The sequence below is a fragment of the Sus scrofa genome, chromosome 12 (assembly GCF_054392235.1).
Source record: "Sus scrofa isolate SSC_HxYL_T2T_F1_AM1 chromosome 12, Sscrofa_HxYL_maternal_Yorkshire_Landrace_v2.0, whole genome shotgun sequence".
Classification (NCBI taxonomy): domain Eukaryota; kingdom Metazoa; phylum Chordata; class Mammalia; order Artiodactyla; family Suidae; genus Sus; species Sus scrofa.
The window spans coordinates 59,341,810-59,364,659 of NC_139394.1; the positions used below are offsets into that span (position 1 = coordinate 59,341,810).

A 22,850-nucleotide genomic window follows, 5' to 3' on the forward strand; every position below is an offset into this window, starting at 1 on the left:
TAAAAATCTAAACAGTAGGAATTCCCATCGTGGCTCAGTGGTTAACGAATCCGCCTAGGAACCATGAGGTTGCGGGTTCAATCCCTGGCCTTTCTCAGTGGGTTAACGATCCGGCGTTGCCGTGAGCTGTGGTGTAGGTTGCAGATGCTGCTTGGAACCCGCATTGCTGTGGCTCTGGCATAGGCTGGCATCTACAGCTCCAATTCAACCCCCCTAGCCTGGGAACCTCCATATGCCATGGGAGCAGCCCAAGAAATGGCAAAAAAGACCAAAAAAAAAAAAATCTAAGCAATAGATAAAAGAATAATTGCTTGAACTGCATGGAGAAATTGAGAAAGGCACCATCATTATGGAAGGTTTCAACAAGCCTCTCTAAGTTATTACTACTTCACGAGCTAAAATGAATATAGTAGTAGAAGATCTGATCAAAACCAAATTGGATTTAATGAACACAGAACCCTGCACCCAATAATTTTAAAATCACATTCTTTTAAAAAAATGGAGTTCCCCGGTGGCTCAGCAGGTTAAAGATTCAGTGTTGTCACAGCAATGGCTCAGGTCACCGCTGTGGCATAGGTTTGATCCCTGGCCTGGGAATTTCTGCATGCCCCAGGGGTGGCCAAAAAGTAAGAAATAAAATAAAAATCACATTCTTCTCAAGCACACATGCAGTAGTCACCACAATGATCACATGCAAGACCACAAAGCAAGTCTTCACAAATTTCAAAGAAGTGATGTCATGCAGACCACATTCCCAGACCACAGTGTCATTAAGTTGGATGTCAACAACCAAGACAGTTTAAAAATTACCATAAAATTTGACATTTCTGAATGGCCCCTGGGTCAGAAAGAAAATTGCAATGGAAAAAAAATTTTTTTTAAATATTTAGAACTGGAATTCCCATTGTGGCTCAGTGGTTAACGAGCCCAACTAGCATCCATGAGGACGTGGGTTTGACCCCCTGCCTTGTTCCATGGGTTAAGGATCCAGCGTTGCCATGAGCTGTGGTGTAAGTTGCAGACGCAGCCCAGATTCCATGTGACTGTGGCTGTGGCATAGGCCAGCGGCTCCAGCTCCAATTTGACCCCAGCTTGGGAACCTCCATATTGCCACAGTGAGGCCCCCAAAAGACAAAGAAAGATAAATATTTAGAACTGAATGATAATACAAATATCACATATCAAAACTCATGCAATACAGTAAAAGCGGCAAAGAAGATACTTTACAGCTTTTTCAATGCCAGTGTGAATGTGCATAAATACACGTGCCCACACATGCATGTGTTGCTAACTGCACAGAAATGGGTTGGGAAGGAAATAGTATATCAAATCATTAACAGTGGTTATATCTGCATAAGGAGAGGAGTAATATGGAAAAGGAATACAACAAGAGCAAATGCCACTTTTCTCCTCTATGTATGTGTAAGTGTTTGCATTTTGATAATGACTGTGTTTTCATTTAGGGAAAAAATTACATTATTACAATAAAACTATTCAAAAAAAAAAGCCAGTGTGAAAAGAAGAAAGGCTGAAATTAATTAGCTAAGCTTCTAAGAAGTTAGAAAAAGGAGAGCAGAATAAGTCCTCACCCTGGCCCCCCAAAAGAGGATAATAAAAATAAAAGCCAAAATCAGAGTTCCCTTGTGGTGCAGTAAGTTAAGGATCCGGCATTGTCACTGCAGGGGCCCAGGCCCCTGCTGTGGTGTGGGTTCAGTCCCTGGCTTAGGAATTTCTGTATGCCATGGATATAGCCTAAAAAAAAAAAATTTTGTTTTGAGTCAAAATCAAATAGAAAACAAATACTCAACAGAGGAAACCAAATGAAATTAAAAGATGGTCTTTGAAAAGACAAATGCATTTCTGGCCAAATAGATAAGAAATAGAACAAATAAATAATATTAGGGATGAGGAGCTCCCATTGTGGCTTAGCAAGCTAAGAACCCAACTAGTATCTATGAGGAGGCGGGTTCAATTTCTGGCTTTGCTCAGTGGGTTAAGGATCCTGTGTTGCCACAAGCTGTGGAAAGACTGCAGATGCAGCTTGGATCTGGTGTTGCTGTGGCTGTGACGTAGGCCAGCAGCTGCAGCTCCAGTTCGACCCCTAGCCTGGGAACTTCTGTATGCCGCAGGTGTAGCCTTAAAAAAAAAAAAAAAAAAAAAAAGGAAAGAAAGAAAAGAAAAATAAATAAATTTTAAAAATAATACTAGGGATGAAAAAAGATTAACTGCTGATACGGTGAAGGTTATGAAAATGATAATATATGATTCTTCAACAACTTTATGCTAATGCATTAAAAAACTTATATGATATGGGGATTTTTTCCCCTAGAAAAAAATAATAACACCAACTGAAGAAGAAATAGAGGAGTTTACTGTTGTGGCTCAGTGTAACGAACCCAGCTAGTAACCATGAGGTTGTGGATTTGATCCCTGGCCTCGCTCGGTGGGTTAAGGATCCAGCGTTACTGTGAACTGTGGCGTAGGTCACAGACACGGCTCAGATCCTGCGTTGCTGCGACTGTGGTGTAGGCGGGCAGCTATAGCTCTGACTCGACCCCTAGCCTGGGAACTAAAAAAAAAGGAAGAGGAAGAAATAGAATGCCTCCAATTTCATAACTTATTCAAACACTGAAGCAATAACTTAAGATCTTTTCACAAAGATAGCCCCAGACCCAGGCCATTTTACAGGGGGTTCTAGCAAACTTCCAAGGAACAGTTCTTGATTGGAAAGAAACTAACCATTTCAGACAATGGGAAAAGAAGGAATTGTCCCCAAGTCATTTTAAAAGGACCCCGTAACCTTGACATCCAAACTGGATAAAGATAGTAGACAAAAGGAAAATACAGATCCAGCGTATTTGTGAGTCTAGACACAGAGCTCTTCGGAGGCTAAAGATGACTAGGTGTTGTGACCACTGGGGTGTATCCCAGGAACGCGGGGTACCTTGGCTTGAGGAGATTCTGCAGTGCCGTTCGTCATATTTACAACGTAAGGGGAGAAAGCTTGAACTTCTCGGGTTGGATGCCGAGAAAGCATTTGGTAGAGTTCTCACTGTATGATAGAACAAGGAAACCTCTTAGAAAACCAGGAACAAAATTTCCTTCACCTGCCATAGGACATCTCCTCAGTACCTATTATAAACAAACCGTTTGAATAAGAAAGTATTAGACGCATCCTCTTTAAAATCAGGCGCAAGCCATTCTGAGGGAAAGAAGCCATTGACACAGGACCCCAGGTGATGCCTGCGCAGCTCTGAACACACTAAACACCCCTGACTTGTTGTCTTTAAATATGTGGATTTGAAGAGCATGCAAATGATAGTCTCAACAAAGCTGGGGTTGTGGTGTGGGTGGTTTATTTATTTATTTATCTGTCTATCTTTTTAGGGGCACACCTGTGACATATGGAAGTTCCCAGGCTAGGGGTCGAATGGGAGCTACAGCTGCCAGCCGACACCACAGCTCACGGCCTCGCCAGATTCTTAACCCACTGAGCAAAGCCAGGGATTGAATCTGCATCCTCATGGATGCTAATCGGGTTCCTTAACTGCTGAGCCAAGGCGGGAACTCCAATGAAGCTGTTTTTTAAAACACAAACAAACAAAAAACCCCCAAAGAGCCCATGGTGTGTGACCCTGTTTATATGAAGTATTCAGAGTAGGCAGACTCAGAGTCAGACAAGAGTGAATTGGTAACCAATAGTAGATGAGGATGGTTGGAAAAACGGGGAGGGACTGCTGATGGGTATGGGGTTTCTTTTTTGGGGGGGGGATGATGAAAATGTCTAATAATGGTTGCGCCTCTTTGAATATACGAAAAACCATTTAACTGTGTGCTATAAATAGGTGTGTTCTCTAGCACGTGAGCTTTCTCTTAATAATGCTGTTTTTGAAAGAGCAGGTGCTGGGTTGTGGGATGTTGCTAAGAGCAGTGAATTTGGAATAAAAACATCTGGCTTCCCAAAAAGAATCACGTAGCGATAAGCCGCAACAGTACACAGTTAGATTATACCCGGTTATACCCAGACGCGTTATCTCATTTACATGTTGCAGAGTTTGATTTGCTAATGTTCCGCATCCAGATTCATGACAGAAGTTGTCCTGTCATTTTTCCCTTCTTAAAATGTCTTTGTGGAATTCCCATCATGGCGCAGCGGAGATGAATCCGACTAGGAACCATGAGGTGGCGGGTTCAATCCCTGGCCTCGCTCAGTGGGCTAAGGATCCGGTGTTGCTGTGAGCTGTGGTGTAGGTCGCAGATGTGGCTTAGATCTGGCGTTGCTGTGGCTGTGGCGTAGGCCAGCGGCTACAGCTCCAATTAGACCCCTAGCCCGGGAACTTCCATATGCCGCAGGTACAGACCTAAAAAGCAAAAAAAAAAAAAAAAAAATCTTTGTCTGGTTTTGCTATCAGTGTATAATGGCCTCATGAAAGGAGTTAGGAAGTATTTCCTCTTCCTCTATACCATGAACGAATTTATGCAAAGTGGCATTAAGTCCCCCTTAAATATTTGAAATAATTTATCTGGAGTTCCTGCTGCGGCTCAGTGGTAACGAACCCAACTAGTATCTATAAGGACACAGGTTGGATCCCTGGCCTTGCTCAGTGGGTCAAGGATCTGCCGTTGCCGTGAGCTGCGGTATAGGTCGCAGACACGGCTTGGATCCTGCATAGTTGTGGCTGTGGTGTAGGCTGGCAGCTGTAGCTCCCATTGGACCCCTAACCTGGAAACTTCCATTTGCCACATGTGTGGCCCTAAAAAGACAAAAATATGTAAATAAATAAACCACCCACAACCCCAGCTTTATTGAGACTATCATTTGCATGCTCTTCAAATTTACATATTTAAAGAGAACAAATCAGGGGTGTTTAGTGTGTTCAGAGCTGCGCAGGCATCACCTGGGGTCCTGTGTCAATGGCTTCTTTCCCTTAGATTGGCTTGTGCCTGATTTTAAAGAGCTGTGTATGTAGCTCACTGGAGCTGCTGTGGCTGTGATGTAGGCTGGCAGCTGCAGCTTAGTTTCCATCCTTGCCTGGGAACTTCCATATGCCACAAGTCCAGCCCTAAAAAAAAAAAAAAAAAAAAAAAAAAAAAAAAGTCAGTAATGCCATTTGGGCCTAGAGTTGTCTTTGTGGGATTAAAAAAATTTTTTCACAGCTTTGTTGAGGTGTGATTGATATACAGTAAAATATACATATGCATGTAAAGAGTACGACTTGAGAGGTTCTATGTATAGATTCACGAAACTACATCACACAATCAGGATACAAGCGTTTCTATCTCCTCCTAAATGTCCTTGTGCCCCGGTTTAGTCCCTTCCTCCCAAGCACTCGCTGCCTCGAGTCCACCGCTGAGCTACTTTCTGTCGCTATATAGATTAGCTTTCACTTTTTAGAGTTTTAATAACTAGAATCATACAGTATGTACTCTTTGAAAAAAAAAAAAAATCTAGGAGTTCCCTTCATGGCTTAGCGGTTGACGAATCCGACTAGGATCCATGAAGGTGCAGGTTCGATCCCTGGCCTCGATTGGTGGGTTAAGGATCTGGCATTGCTGTAAGCTGTGGTGTAGGTCACAGATGTGGCTCGGATCCTGTGTTGCTGTGGTGTACGCTGGCAACTGTAGCTCCAATTAGACCCCTGGCCTGGGAACTTCCAAATGCCGCTGGTGTGGCCCTAAAAAGACAAAAAAGAAAAAAAAAAAAAAAAAAAAAACCATCAGAGTGTTTTTTCCAACGCCAATAACCCATTCTTGAGTTCTCTGGACACCGGATGGGTGTTTGGTAATTCAGTCCAATTCTGACACTAGCTCCCTGGCGTTTCTGCAGAGCACACAGCTCAAGGGCTTAGTCCCACCAGACGGGCCCCCCCACTTCAGATGTCAGTCCCAGGTCCCGGGGCTCGGGTTCGTCCAACCAACCAGCTAGAAATTGAGAGTTCCCCCAACTTCCTCCGAAGGTTTAGTAATTTGCTACAGCTCAGAAAGTCCCCTTATGTGTGTTACAATGATGCAGCTCCAGAATAAACAGAAGAGAGGCACAGGACACTGGGGGGGGGAGGGCTCAGAGCGCCATGCCTTCTGCAGGTGCACCACCCTCCCAGCATCCGTTCACCAGCCCAGAAGCTCAGCAAATCCCATTGCTCAAGAGTTTGTCATAGAATTCATTTCTAGCCTTCCTTCTATTCTTTTTTTTTTTTTTTTTTTTTTTTTTTAAGGGCCAAACCCGCAGCATATGGAAGTTCTCAGGCTAGGGGTCCAATCAGAGCTATAGCTGCCAGCCTACACCACAGCCACAGCAACGCTAGATCTGAGCCATGTCTGCAACCTACACCACAGCTCACGGCAACACCGGATCCTTAACCCACTGAGCAAGGCCTGGGATCGAACCTGTGTCCTCATGGATACTAGTCAGATTCATTTCCGCTGAGCCATGATGGGAACTGCCCCCCTCCTATTGTTGAAGGTTGGAGGGTGCGGCTGAATGTGTCATGTGTCATCTGTCTAATCACGTGGGCTTTCTGGTGACCAGCCCCATCCTGAGACTGTCCAGGGCCCCCACCTCAAATCGTCCTATTAACATAAACTCACAGGTGATCACAACGGGCTCCTTGTGAATAACAAAAGTTACTCCTCCCACTCAGTAAGTTCCAAGTGTAGTGGGAGCTCTGTGCCAGGAACCATGACAGAAACAAAATGTATTTCTTATTTGGCAACGGTGTGGATTTTTTTCACTCAGTATAATAATTTTGAGACTCATCCATGCTGCTGGGTATCAAAAGTTTATCCCTTTTTGGAGTTCCTGTTGTGGCGCAGTGGTTAACAAATCCAACTAGGAACCATGAGATTGCGGGTTCGATCCCTGCCCTTGCTCAGTGGGTTAAGGATCCAGCGTTGCCGTGAGCTGTGGTGTAGGTCACAGACACGGCTCGGATCCCGCGTTGCTGTGGCTGTGGTGTAGGCCGGTGGCTACAGCTCTGATTAGACCCCTAGCCTGGGAACCTCCATATGCCATAGGAGCAGCCCTAGAAAAGGCAAAAAGACAAAAAAAAAAAAAAAAAAGTTTATCCTTTTTTATTGCTACATAATATTCCATGGTCTGACTTACCACAGTTTCTCCATTTACCTTTGATGGACATTTGGGCTTTTTCCAGTTTGGGCCAATTGCAACTAAATCTTCCTTGGACATTCACATGTAAGTCTCTGCATGTACAGATGCTTTCATACCCTTTGGGCAAGGACCTAGGAAGCACTGGCTGACACATATGGTTTCCCCTGGTGCTGCCGCAGGTTAAAGATCTAGCACTGTCCCTGCTGTGGCACAGGTTCAATCCCTGGCCTAGGAATGTTCACGTGCCAAGGGTGGGCCCCCCCCACAAAGGAACTGCCGAAACTGTCTTCCAAATTGGTTGTATTATTTTACACTCCCCGCCCCAGTAGGTACGAATTCTAATTGTTCCACATCCTTCCCAACATTGAATATTGTTTAAAATTTTTAAATCCATTCTAATGTGTGTATAGTAATATCTAAAAAGGATTTATTCTGCATTTCTTCAGTGGCTAATAGTTTTGGACATCTTGTCATGGGCTTATTGTCCATCTGTGTATCTTTTTTTGGAAATTGTTCTAATATTTTTTCATCCTGAGAGTATGTGTGTGTTTGATTTCTTATCATTGTATTTTGAGGGTTCTATATTAAATATGATTCCTTTTTTTTTTTTTTTTTGGTCTTTTTGCCATTTCTTGGGCCGCTCCTGCAGCATATGTAGCTTCCCAGGCTAGGGGTCTAATCAGAACTGTAGCTGCCAACCTACGCCAGAGCCACAGCAACGCAGGATCCAAGCCGCGTCTGCAACCTACACCACAGCTCACGGCAACGCCGGATCGTTAACCCACTGAGCAAGGGCAGGGACCGAACCCCGCCACCTCATGGTTCCTAGTCGGATTTGTTAACCACAGCGCCACGACGGGAACTCCTAAATATGATTCCTTTACCAGATACGTGGTGTGCAATATTTTCCCCCAGTCTCTAGCTTTTCATTTTCTTATTAGTATCTTTCAAAATACAGACGTTGTAAATTTTGATGAAGTCCAACTTATTAATTTTTCTTTTTATGAGGTTGTGCTTTGGTGCCATACCTAAGAAATCTTTGTTTAACCTGAGCTCTCAAAGATTTTTCTTTCTTTTCTTCTAGATGTTTTAAAGTTTGAGGCTTTAAGTCTGGGTACTTAGTGCTACATTAGTGTTCCTTTCTGTGAGTTTTGTAAGGTATAGATCTAAGTTCTGGGATTTTATTAGGTTTTTTGGGGTTGTTTTGTTTTGTCTTGTTGCATGTGGCTATCCAGTTGGTCTAGCGCAATTGCCTTTTAGTCAAAAATCAATTGGCCATTGGAGTTCCCATCGTGGCTCAGTGGTTAACGAATCCGACTAGGAACCATGAGGTGGCGGGTTTGATCCCTGGCCTTGATCAGTGGGTTAAGGATCCAGCATTGCCATGAGCTGTGGTGTAGGTTGCAGACGTGGCTCAGATCCCGCGTTGCTGTAGCTCTGGTGTAGGCTGGTGGCTACAGCTCTGATCAGACCCCTAGCCTAGGAACCTCCATATGCCGCTGGAGCAGTCCAAGAAATTGCAAAAAGACAAAAAAAAAAAAAAAAATCCATTGGCCATTCATGTGTGGGGCTTTTTCTTCACTCTCTTTTCTGCTTCATTGATCTATCTGTATGTCTTCGTGCCAGTACCACCCCGGCTGGATTACTAGAGTTTTCCAATGTCTTCAACAGGTAATGTACGTCCTCCAACTTTAAAGCTGCATGATTTTCAGATAAATTTTAGGATCACTTGGACAATTTATACCAAAAAGGTGTCTACTGGAATTTCGATGGAGATTTCATAGATCAGCTTGGACAGAATTGAAAGCTTACAAGTATTGCGTCTTTTGATTGATGAGCATGGTATATTTCTCCACTTATTTAGGTCTTCTCTAATTTCTCTCAGCAATATATTTTATAGCTTTCAGTATACAGATCTGTGATATTATTGTCGGATTTATCTATAGGTATTTTATATTTTTTGCTGCTGCTGTAAAAGGTACTGTTTTTAGTGTCAATTTCCAATTGTTGCTAGTCCATAGAAATACAATGGATTTTGGCATGTTGATCTTATATCCTGAAACACTGCTAAACTTAGTTGTTGGGAGCTAGTAGCTTTGTGTAGCTTCTTTGGAATTTCTGCATAGATAGTCATGTTGTCTGTGAATAAAGACTATTTTACTTCTTCTTTTCCTTTCTTTTTTTTCCTTCTGTGCTGTAGTTGTATATTTTCTCTTGATCTGAATTTGAGGTTACCAGTCCTGTGTCCTGCTTTTAAACCCATGCGTTCTTAACTTCATGTATCATATGTCTTAGCTCTAGACTGTCCAGGTGATTCATTTTAGATCTAGTTCTCCATGGAGATTCTCCATTTTTTCATCCATTGTATCTGGTTTTCTTCTTCTATTTCATTTACAGTACCTCTAATAGTTTTAAAAAATCCTTGTCTGCTCACTTCAACATCTAGATCACCTGCAAGTCTACTTCTGTTGTTTGTTTTTTCTGTTGATTATTGGTATGTTTTCCTGCCTCCATACATGTCACTCACATTCATTTTTGTTGTACGTTGGACAATGGTTCTAAAAGAACCATGGAGACCGAAGTCTCCCAGTGAGAGTGTGTCCTTCCCTCTGTTAGGCACGTAGAGTGAGGAGTTGACATCTCAGTCCAGTCAGAAATGAGCTAGTTGTGGGAGGGGTCCAAGCTTTAGTTCCGCTCCGTCCATTTCTGCTCTCAAATCTCCCCATGGCGAGCCCTGCCACGTGTGTGTCATATGCACTGCTCTCCAGCTGGATTTCGGTTTTTGAGCACTGCAAGACTGCAGGAGATTTCATGTACCCTTCTAACCCGGCTCCCCAGCCCACCAGCCACCCCAGCACTCATCATGTATCCCACGGGGAAAATCAGCTTTCCGTTTGAGGCCCCTCTAGATTCCAGGCCCTTCTGCCAGCCCACGCAATCTCTAAAAGCACTGCTGTTTTCTCCTGCTGCTATTAGACCCTCTCCCGCGGCAAACCTGATCCTCTGTCTGTGCTCAGGTTCAAGAGATATCCTTTGGAACACAAAGATTGTTCATTTCGGCCCAACTAAGAAGGGTTCTTCTTTTTCTGAAATTTTAGTTAATCAAATTCTCTTTGCTTCCACAACACTTTGATGTGTAAAATATATATATATATTTTTTTTTTGGTTATTTATCCAGTTGTTTTTAGTTTTTGCAACAGAAGCTTATCAGCACTTACTACATTCTTCTTGGATGTAAAAGTTCCCTAAATGGGTCAAACCCTTAAATGTGGAAAACAGACCATTAAGACTCTGGAAAAAAAATGTAGGGGAATATCTTTCCGACCGTGGGTTAAGGAAGAGCTCTTAAACATGATACAAGAGTCCGCATTATAATGGAAGAGTAAAGTATTGACACCATCTTGAAACTAATCCTTTCTGTTCATTGAAAGACTGTAAAGAAAGTGAAAAGACAGACCTCAAACTTGGAGAATATAATTTCCAACACGTAGAACCGACATTTAACATCCAACACAAGCAAGCGCACGCACACGCGCGCACACACACACACACACACACACACATTCACTCCGATAAACCAATAAGTTAAAGAAAACATCTGTGTAGAAAGTAGGCAAAAAACATAAACTTGCATCTCCTAGAAAAAGAGCATAGTCAATAAACATGGGAGAAGATGCACCATCTTATTAATAATCAGCAAATTAAAATCATGAAAGTGGGGAGAGTGGTCACGAGGGAAGAGAGAGGCTCATGATCAGAGAGAAGCTCGTGACAGGCTCCTGGGACGTGGGGACCATATTTTACGTCTTGGCAGTGGTCACACATTTTATAATTATTTATTAAACTGTGCACGTATGCTGTATGCCCTTTCCTGATCTGTGCTGCATTCCACAATAAAAAAAGGTTGTTAATGGTCTTTAAAGGCAGACATCTTTTGGAGTTCCCGTCGTGGCGCAGTGATTAATGAATCTGACTAGGAACCATGAGGTTGAGGGTTCGGTCCCTGGCCTTGCTCAGTGGGTTAAGGATCTGGCGTTGCCGAGAGCTGTGGTGTAGATCACAGACGCGGCTCGGATCCTGAGTTGCTGTGGCTCTGGTGTAGGCCAGTGGCTACAGCTCCGATTAGACCCAGAAGCGGCCCAAGAAAATGGCAAAAAGACCAAAAAAAAAAAAAAAAAAAAAAAATGTAGACGTCTTTTGTCTTTCTATCTCCAAACGTGGCGGTTTATACCCTTCAATCTGGAAGCCTTCTTCTCTCCATAAGGCAAGTCTGCCTAGTTCTGTGAGACTCAACTCTGGCTCCTAGTATTGTCATGGGTTTGTCTAACAAGTCAACGTCATTGTCCGTGTTGGCTGGCACCCCCGCCATGCACTAACATCAGCAGGATTTGGAGAGTCCCGATGTGGACGTCTGGACTCAGGCCGCTGTGTCAGAGGGGCGTCAGTCTAAGGCAGAGCACGGGGGGTGTACCTCTCGTCCCCACTTCCCACCTCCGACCCCCTCTCTCCTCGATCCTGGCTGTTCTGAATCCTGTCCTTACACCGCGGTCCGCAGCCCCTCCCTCGGCCGCAGGAGAGGATCTGATTAAACCAGCTCCTTCTAAAGCCAGGGTCCTTAACCATTTTTATGGCATGGGCCCCTTTGGCAGTCCAACGAAGCCTATGGACTCTATTTCAGAAGACCGTTTTAACTTCAAAAAATAAAACACATAGGACCCAAAAGAAAACAACGGTTTTGTATTACAGCTTTAACATAAATAAAAATAAATTGGAAAGCTGGTAACATATGTGCTTCTTTGTTAATGTGCTAAATAACATGCTCCCAGGCAGAGCTAATAGCTGGCATAATTTCTAGTCAGTGATAAACGTAACTGATACTTCTATTATCAGCAACAACTATAGTGTGATCTAAAAATGCCAGTTAATGTACTGCTGATAAAGTCACAGGTTCTGTTTGTTGGCACCTCTGTGGTTGGGCACATATGTCTGTGATTAAAAGAAACACTCTGAGTTCCCGCTGTGGTGCAATGGGATCTGCATCTCTGTAGCGGCAGGACGCAGGTTCGGTCCCCTTCCCGGCACAGTGGGTTAAAGGATCCGGCATTGCTGCAGGTGCAGCATAGATCGAACCTTGACTCAGATCTGATCACTGGCCGGGGAACTCCATATGCCATGGGGCAACCAAAAAAGAAGACAAAAAGAAAATAAATGCCCAGTTTCCACTGAAAGTGAGTAAAAATGAAGACGTCTATTTTTCTCCTCTGAACGGAACAATCCAGGTGAAGAACTCTGGGATGTGACTGGAGACTTCCTCCCACTAGGGGGCGCTGGTATTTTAGAAAGAGGCGAACAGGCCTCCAGTTGAGGGCGGGCGAGCTACCCAGGACGGAATGTCCTGCCCTTTTCTCTGGCAGGGCAGGGATCTCACAGGCTGAGACCATCACCAGCCCGCCTTCCACCCACCCTTCCACCACCTCCGAACCCTCACAGGCACACTCCGATGACAGTGGAGGTAGAACTCTTGGCGTAATTGTCTGCAACATACACAGAGGTTTCCTGGGCACAAACCACCTGCCAACCAGCACTCAGAAGGGTTTGCCAACCCAGTGGGTGCCATTCAAGGCTGTCCAGGTCCAGGTTCTTGGCTGTAACGAGAGTTCTGACGCCAGGCCAGCAGGGCCGGAAAGAGCCCATAGGAAGATCACAGGCTCTGGTTCCAGTGCCAGCTGCTCTGGCTCTGCCATCCTTCCTTCTGTGGCTGGTGGGAAGCCAGGCCTCACAGGGGCAGCGTCTGATGAAATCTAAGGAGGGCCAGTGGCCTTCCAAGTGCTTTCTGTGTAACATGTCATTTAATCCATGTAATGACCTTGAAAAGTCAGTGCTGTTAATTATCTCCATTTTGGAGATGAGGAAATAGAGGCCCAGGGCCGCAATAACTTGCCTAAATTTACATGGTAAGTATGCGGTGGGGCCAGGGTTTCTAAAGCAGGTTGTCTGGGGCCTGCCCCTTCACTACTCACTGCCTCTCAAATGATTTCAAAGCTGATAAAGGCCATATAAAGACGTTCCCCCCAAAAACAAAAACTTGGGGGTTCCTCACCCCTAGATCTGCCTTATAAGAAATGCTAAAAAGAATTCTTGGAGTTCCCCTTGTGGCTCAGCGGTAACAAATCCAACTAATACCCATGAGGATGCAGGTTCAATCCCTGGCCCTGCTCCGTGGGTGAAGGATCCGGTGTTGCCGTGAGCTGTGGTGTAGGTCACAGATGCGTCTGGGATCTGGCGTGGCTGTGGCTGTGGCGTAGGCTGGCGGCTACAGCTCTGATTTGACTCCTGGCCTGGGAACTTCCATATGCCGTGGGTATGACTCTAAAAAGAAAAAAAAAAAAAACAGAATTCTTTAAGATGAAACAAAAGGACACTAATTGGTAACATGAGAAGATGTGAAAATATATAACACACTGGTAAAAGAAAGTATATAGTCAGATTTAGGACCCTCGAATACTGTAGTACAGTGGTGTATTAACCAGTTAACTCTAGTATAAGGGCTAAAATTATTTACAATAGCTATAGTTACCATAATTTGTTGGTGAATATGCAATATTACAAGATTTAAACTGTGACAGCAAAAACATAAAAAAGGGGGGAGTAAAAGGTAGACTTTTTGTATGCCCTCGAAGGTAAGTTGTTACCACCTTAAAACATCCTGTTATCTCTGTAAGATGTTTCAAGAAAGCCTCGAGGTAACCACAAGACCAAATCCTATTGTAGATACATGCAAGATGAGGAGAAAGGAATCAAAGTGAACTGCTACAGAAAATCCTCTGTTCTAAAGGAAGACTGCAAGAGAGGAAGAAGAGCAAAAGACCTCAGAACAGCCAGAAAGCAATTAATGAGCTGGCAAGTGTGAGTCCTTATATCAATAATTACTCTAAATAGAAATGGATTAAATTCCCTGGTCAAAAAGAGTAGAGTGGCTGAATGGATTTAAAAGGAAGGAAGGAAGGAAGAGAGAGAGAGAGGGAGGGAGGGAAGAAGGGAGGGAGAGAGAGAGAAAGAAAAGAAAGAAAAAAAGAAAAAGAAAGAAAGAAAAAAGGAAAGAAAAAAAGAAAAGAAAGAAAGAAAAGAAAAGAAAGAAAGAAAAGAAAAGAAGAAAGAAAGAAAGAAAAGAAAAGAAAAAAGAAAGAAAGACAGACAGACAGACAGACCCAACTATATGCTGCCTACAGGGGACTCACTTCTGCTCCAAGGACACACATTGGTCAAGGTGAGGGAGTGGGGAAAGGTATTTCATGCAAATGGAAACCAAGAGAGAGCACAGGTAGTCGTATCAGACAACAAGGACCTGAAGGCAAAAACTGCAACAGGAGACAAAGAAAGTCATTATGTAACCGTAAAGAAGTCAGTTCATCAAGAGGATTTAACAACTGTAAATACAGGTGCCCTCAACATCAGGGCATCTAAATATGTGAAGTAAAATGTAACAAATCTGGAAGGAGTAATAGGAAACAATACAATGATAGTAGGGGACCTCAGAACCCCACTTTCAACAATGGCTAAATCGTCTAGACAGAAAATCAGTAAGGAACTATTGGACTTGAGCTCTGCTTTAGACTGACTAGACCTAAAGTCATATACAGAGCATTCTAGCCAACAGAAGCCGAATACAAATTCTTCTCAAGTACATATGGAACATTCTTCAGGATAGGTGACATGTTATGTCACAAAACAAATCTTAGAAAAATTTAGAAGACTGATATCGTACCAAGTATCTTTGCTGAACAAAATGGTGTGAAACTAAGAAGAAAAACTGGAAAATTCACAAATATGTGGAAATTAAACAACACACTCCTGATCCATGGAGTGGCATGATGAAACCAAAAGAGAGATAAAAAAAATATCTTGAAACAAATGAAAACGGAAACACAACCTACCAAATCTGATGGGGTGCAGCAAAATCAATGCTGAGAGGGAAGTTTATAGTAATAAACGCCTGCATTTTAAAAAAGTCTCAACTGAACAGTCTAACTGTACAAACTAAGCCCAAAATTAGCTGAAGAAAAGTGACAACAAAAATCAGAATAGAGATTAAAAAAAAAAAAAGCAAGAAAACAAAACCAAAAGTTTTCTTTTTTCTTTTTTGGCTGCCCCTTGGCATATGGAGTTCCCTGGCAGGAACCAGATCTGAGCCATAGCTGTGACCTAAGTTGCAGCTGTGGCAATGCTAGATCTACCCACTGTGTGGGGCCAGGGATCAGCCTGCATCCCAGTGCTGCAAAGACACCACCAGTCCCATTGCACCACAGCAGTAACTCCTAAAAGTTGTTTTTTTTTTAAAGAGATAAACAAGACTGCTTAGCTATACTTACCAAGAAAAAAAGCAGACTCAAATAAAATTATAATTGAAAGCTGAGACATTACAATGGATACTGCAAAAATACAAAGGCTCATAAGAACCTGCTGTGAACACCAATAAACTGGACCACCTGTAAGACATGAATAAATTTCTACCAAGTCTGAATCATGAAGAACTAGAAAATCTCAACAGACCGATAACTAATAAGGAGAATGAAGCAGTAATTAAAAATCTCCCAACCAAGAAAAGCCTGGGACCAGGCGGCTTCATGGGTGAATTTTACCAAACATTTAAGGAAGAATTAATGCCAGTCCCTCTCAAATTCTTTCAAAAAATTGAAGAAGTGGGAACACTCCCAAACTGATTTTACAAGGCCAGCATTACCTTAATATCGAAGTCAGATAGAGATGCTACAGAAGAGAAAACTATAGGTCAATATCCCCGATGAATATAGGTGCGAGCATTCTTAACAAGATGCTAGCAGACCAAATTCAACAGCACAGAAAAACAAAGATCATACACCATGATCAAATGGGCTTAATCCCTGCAATGCAAAGCTAGTTCAACCAATGTTAGATCACATTAACAGAATGAAAGACAGAAACCACCTGATCATCTCAACAGATGCGGGAACAGCATTTGCCAAAATTCAACATCATTTCATGATTAAAAAAAACAAACAAACTCTCAACAAATTGGATATAAAAGGAAGATACCCCAACACCATAAAGGCCTTATAGGACAAACCCACAGTGTAACCTCATACGCATCAGTAAGAGGTCGAAAGCTTTCTCTCTAAGATCAGGAATGAGACAAAGGTGTCCACTCTTATCATTCCTGTTTAACATAATACTAGAAGTCCCAGCCAGAGCATCTATACAATTAGGAGGGAGTAAAGGACATCTCACTCAGAAAGGGAAAAGTAAAATGGTTTGTTGACGGCATGATGTTGTATATAGAAAATCCTGAAGACTGCCGAAAACCCGTTAGAACTAATAAATGAAGTTAGTAAAGATTCAGAATACAGAATTAATATACAAAAATCAGTTGTGTTCCAGAGTTCCCATCGTGGCACAGTGGTTAATAAATCCAACTAGGAACCATGAGGTTGCGGGTTTGATCCCTGGTCTCGCTCAGTGGGTTAAGGATCCAGCATTGCTGTGAGCTGTGGTGTAGGTCACAGACATGGCTCTGATCCCGCATTGCTGTGGCTCTGGCGTAGGCTGGTGGTTACAGCTCCGATTTGACCTCTAGCCTGGGAACCTCCATGTGCTGTGGGAAAGCCCAAAAAAAAAAAAAAAAAAAAAAAAATCAGTTGTGTTCCTATTGTTAGCAAACTCAACCCCATTTACAACAGCACCAAAAATAATAAATTAGGATACATTTAACCAAGGACGTGAAAGATCTATACACCACAAACTTTAAGATATTGATAACAGATACTGAAGAAAACACAAGTAAATGGAAAGCTATCCTATGTCCATGGATCAGAACGCTTAATACTGTTTAAATATCCATAATACCCAAAGCCACCTCTTGAGTCACTGCAATGCTTATCAAAAGTCCAATGGCACTTTCCACAGAAATAGTAAAAACAATAGTTGATGATTGTTGCACAACTATAAATGTAATAAAACACATTGAGTAATAAAAAAATACTAAAATCCTTATGAACCCACAAAAAATTCTGAACAGCCAATGCAATTATGAGAAAGAAGAATGAAGCTGGAGGTATCACACTTCCTGTTCTCAAACTGTATTACAAAGCTGTAGTAATCAAAACAGTATGGTCCTGGCATAAAAACAGACACAGGGATGAATGGACAGGCTAGAGGGCCCAGAAATAAACACACACATATATAGTCAACTAATGTTTGACAAGGGAGCCAAGAATAATCAATAAGAAAGGATAAATAAATAGTGTTGGGGAGTTCCCATCATGGTGCAAGGGAAACGAATCCAACTAGGAACCTTGAGGTTGCGGGTTCAATCCCCAGCCTTGCTCCGTGGGTTAAGGATCTGGTGTTGCCGTGAGCTGTGGTGTAGGTCGCAGACATGGCTCAGATCTGGCATTGCTGTGGCTGTGGCACAGGCCAGCAGCTGTAGTTCTGATAAGACCCCTAGCCTGGGAATCTCCATATGCCACACTGTGGGTGCAGCCCTAAAAAAAAGACAAAAAAAAAAAAAAAATGGGAGTTCCCGTCGTGGCGCAGTGGTTAACGAATCCGACTAGGAACCATGAGGTTGCGGGTTCGATCCCTGCCCTTGCTCAGTGGGTTAACGATCCGGCGTTGCCGTGAGCTGTGGTGTAGGTTGCAGACGCGGCTCGGATCCCGCATTGCTGTGGCTCTGGCGTAGGCCGGTGGCTACAGCTCTGATTCAACCCCTAGCCTGGGAACCTCCATATGCCGCGGAAGCAGCCCAAGAAATAGCAACAACAACAAAAAAAAGACAAAAAAAAAAAAAAAAAATGGTCCTGGGAAAACTGGATATTCATATGCAAAAGAATGAAACTAGGCGCCTATCTTTACACTAAGCACAAACATTAACTCCAGGTGGATTCAGGCCTTAAACAGAAGACCTGAAACCATACAACTCCTAGAAAAATGCATAAGGGAAGAGCTCCTTGACAACAATTTTGAATTTCTAGAAAGTTTTGAATGATTTTTAATTTCTCAATTTGTATTTATTTATTTTTGGCCACTGCACATGGCATGTGGAAGTACCCAGGCCAGAGATCAAACCCGTGCCACAGCAACGACACAAGCCGCTGCAGTGACAATGCTGCAATGGTGTGCCACCAGGCAACCCCATGGATGATTTTTTTAGATATGACGTTAAATGCACAAACCACAAAAGCCAAAACCAAGTAGGACAACATCAAACTGAAAAGCCCAGCAAAAGAAACAACAACAAAAAATAAAGGGCAACCTACAAAATGGGGGAAAATATTGGCAAACTACCCATCTGAAAAGGGGCTGATGTCCAAAATACATGAGGAACTCATACAACTCAATAGCAAAAGCAAGCAATCAGATTTTCTTAAATGGACAGAAGACTCGAATAGACATTTCTCCAAAGAAGACATATAAATGGCCAACAGGTCCATGAAAAGATGCTCAGCATCACTAGTCATCAGGGAAACGCAAACTCGCGGCACAGGAGGTGGTCACGGGATGTGTGTGCACTGGATAAGCCATGTGGGCTTACGGCTGCAGGTGTGTGGATGCCTCGGTGAGGAGCCATCTGGTCTGTTGTCTGCAGAGCAGAAATATCCAGAGTCACAGGCTTCTGACCCATTTGTTTGATGACAGGAAGCCTCCTGGGCCCTTCAGCTGCCCTTTTTTGGACCAGAGAGTCTGGGAGGGAATTCTTGTGGCATCCAAACCTGTGTCAGAGATGACCAGCTGGCCCTGAGACATCAATTGGCAGGAGCGATGGAATGTGTACCAAAAGATGCAGCTGCCTGGGCTCAGGGGAGCTCCCGCCTTGCTTTTCGAAACCAGCTGAATTCCAGGAATACCAGCAGGGGGGTGGGGGTGGGGGTGGGGGTCGGGTCGTGTCCTACCTGCCTCTCCAGCCAGACGAGCTGAAAGTTGGGGTGGGGAGTTAGGAGGGGGGTGTGCACGCTGGTGCCATAGCCGCCGAGAGAAAGGAAGGGCCAGATGCAAGGACCGGAAAGAGCTGTGTAGCAGGTGGAGGTGAACGTAATTAATGGAGCCAGCGAGCAAGCCTGAACGTGCCAGTGTGTCAGAACCTTGTCCCCAGGAGCCCTGGTCTCGCTGGCCCCATTCCTGAGAACGCAGCGTAAGAATAGCCTGAGATTGACATGCCAAGCGAATGTACAGCAGGAAATTCTCATAAGCCAGGGGTTTGCTCAGAGGCCCTGGCCCCTGTGGCTAAAATCAGGATTATGTCTGTGCTGATTTACTTCCCAGCTGGGTTTTAGGAAAAGCCTCAAACAGACCACTGGGTTGTGCCCGAGATTGGCAGGCAAGACCAGCCTCCCTCCTGAGGCCTCCCCTTCCCGGACAAAGAGCTAACACCAAGAGAGATGCTTAGAGGCCAAGGCCCCTCCCACAGCCTCCCTCTCTCTGGAACCCCCTTCCAATCCCGGCTCTAGTTCCAGACAAGTGTATTTGTGTAGAGGAGAAAAAAGCCAGTGCCTTTTACAAGTTGAGCCCTAAGCAGACCCAGTGCCAGCTTTGCTAGAAATGCCCCCGAACAGTTTAGACCCTGGTTCTCAGCAGAGCTGCTGTTGTTCCATTGAAAATGTGTGGTGAAGGGGTTTTCAGCTGTCACAGTGACGGGGGTCACACCCCTGCTATTGAGGGGTCAGGAATCAGAGGGGCCAGGCCTCTGCAGTGCACATGGGGACAGTCACAACCCAACTTCCTGTACAACTTTTAAATGTCCCAATAGATGTTCAAAAGACAAAAAAAAAAAAAAAATCTGTGCCCAGGGTTTTAATTGTATTTTGTCTATGAACACAAAGAATTTGTTTTGTTTTGTCTTGATTCCCAGTTTTCACACCACTAATATTTCCGGGAAGGCACCTTGACCCAGAACTGTGTTGACCCCTTTTGGAAAATCATGGTGCCCGGGGCAGCGCCACTCAAGATGTGTGAAGCCCCAAAGCAACACACCCTCTCAAAGACCATTTGCTGCTGGCGTCTTCTCGGTAATTCTCCTCAGGTGTGCGAGCATTCAGCTGTTTCTTTGTGCCATCTAATGTCGTCGTGCCCAAGCATTTGCATATTGAAATGCAGTTATTTTACCACCCAGAAGTTTCTTTTTATGTCTTCCTTATATTACTCTCAGGGCATTGTACGGGCATGGGGGAGAAATTATGTGTGTCGGAGAACTACGTCGTCTATAAATTTCATTTCGGGATGGAGATGGGAGGGTGTTACCAATCTTTGTAATAAAAAGGAGGACGCGGTGGGAAAACTCGCCGCTGTGGGTCGGGGGTAATGCATGAGCTGGTAGGGACCAGGCTTTTTTATTCACACAGATGCACTGGTTTCTCTGGATTGGAAAGAACTTTTTTTTCCAGTGAGTGGCACTGATTAGAGACGTTTACCGCCTAAGAGGTGATATTACTATATACGGTTCACAGGTGGAACCGCAACCGCAGCGCATTTGCATGGTTTCGCCAAGTCCAGGGTTAACTGTTCACGGGACCCAGGGGCCATTTTCGTTGCCCGAAGTGGTGCGATTGCGCCACCTAGTGGCACATGGGAAAATAGCAGGTCTGTGCTTTAATTGGCAGATGCCTAACGATAATAAGGTAATATATCAAGAGCTAACATTTATGGAGTGCCTAACCCTTATGGGGTGCCTACCACGGGCTATCACTTTTCCTAGATTAACCCATTTAATCCTGACATAATCCTTATGAAATAGGCACTGTTGTCCCCATTTTGCATACGGGGAAACCGAGGAACGGAGAGGGTAAGGGACTTGACTTTGTCACAGGGGCAGCTAGTGAGAGGCAGGACTGGGATTTGAAACCTGGAGGCCTGGCTCTACAGTTGCTACTCTTAGCAACTGTGCTATAGCCTTGCTGTCCTGGGGGACCTTATCCCGAGAGCCAGACTAGTAAGGCCTGCAGCCATTTGGAGAATTTCCAAAAGAGAGGAAGAAGAGCAGAAAGTTCATACGTAAGTATTAGGACATGGTAAGATCCGGAAGAGTCTTGCCTTTGTATGCACCGTGGAAATCTTTGTGCCGAAGCGTGAAGAGGGTGCTTGATTCCTTGGGCGATTCAGAGGCCTTGAAATGGCTAATTCCCCAATTATCCTCTAAGCTTCACAAGAAGAGAGACACAGTTGGTATTTTTTCATATAATATCTGTATTGTGATACAACTCACATGCCATACGATCCATCCCCTTAAGCTGTACTACGCTTTTGGTAGAGTCACCGAGTTGTGTAATCCTGGCCCCAATCAATTTCTACCACCCTCAGAAGAAAGCCCACTCGCATTAGCATTCAGTCCGCATTGCCCCCAACCCCCGGCCCCAGCCCTAGGCCACCACACATCTATTTTCTGCCTCTACAGATTTGCGTTCCCTGGACATTTCATAATAAATGGCACCAGGAAATCTGTGACTGTCGGTGACTTTTTCACTGTCTTCTAGGTCCATCCACCTTGGAGCATGTATTAGTCTTCATTCCTCCTTCTGGCTGAATAACGTGGCTTTATATGGATAGACCCCATTGTATTGGTCTAGCCATCAGTTGATGGACATTTCGGTTGGTTCTACTTTTTGAGACTATCATGAATAACGCTCCTACGAACATTTGCGTGCATGTGTCTGTGTGGGCATATGTTTTCGTTTCTCTCGGGTACCTACCTAGGAGTGGAATTCCTGGATCACAGGTGACTGCACGTGTAACCTTTTGAGCAATGGCCAGGCTTTTCCAATTTGTTTCCATTCCCACCAGGCGTGCAGGAAGCCTCCAAGTTCTCCACAGCCTTGCCCACACTTGTTATTATCTGTCTTTTCTATTATATCCGTCCTCGTTGGTATGAAATAGTGTGTTACCGTGGGGGGGGGGGGGTTGCTTTTTAGATTCCCAGACTGTTGGAGCCGGATGGGAGCACAGAGATCATGTAGCCGGGCGTGTTCATTTTCCAGGAGAAGCAGAGAAGGGGACAAGAGAAGGGACGAACCCAAGGGCACAATTAGTAGAGGAGGCAACTCAAGCCAGATGGCCCCCAAAAGATGGAAAGGTCTGAATGAGGCTCTTCTCTAAAACCGAGGAGACATTTCTGCAACCATCAAAATCAGAACACGATGAATTAACAACGCCTAGTCACAAAGAGTCACTTCATGGCTCCTCTGAATCACGGATCACAGATCAACGTAAGCTCTTTCTGCCCATTTCCCTGGTTTTATGCTAACCACACCCCTGTCTGGCAGAGCCGGAAGGGTGGTGGATTCTCTGTCCTATGGGATCTAATGTCTAACTAGGGTCTGTGTAGGTTAATAGAGAGGCATTCTCGGCCGTACTCAAAAAGTGCCCTCTCTGCCCTTCCCCCAAGCGTTTCAGTTGTGTGAGAAATTAATTAAAATAAGGAACTCGGAATGAGGAAGACGTTTATATCAAAGACGTCTCAGTGAACACTGAAGACAGAAAAGCTGAGTTAAGCATTCACGCAGTTGGAAATCTCAACAAGCGTCAAAAAAATTTTTTTTGAACCAGAAGACACATACTGGAAAATTCGAACAATGGCCTGAAGCTAGAACCCTGGTTTACGCTCGCAAACGTGTGCCCTGCGGCGTGGGGAGCTGGGCAGAGGGTCCCCAGGTGCGGGCCGCGCGCCTCAACTCCCCCTCCGCAGCTTGGAGGAGGCGCCCGGGAGCGAGGGTTGCTCTCT

General features: G+C 44.2%; 1 protein-coding gene across 1 annotated transcript in view; it reads left to right on the forward strand.

Moving 5' to 3' along the window:
* NTN1 (netrin 1) overlaps window positions 1-22,850 on the forward strand; it is a 241,409-nt gene that overhangs the window by 11,917 nt on the left and 206,642 nt on the right. The window lies entirely within an intron of this gene.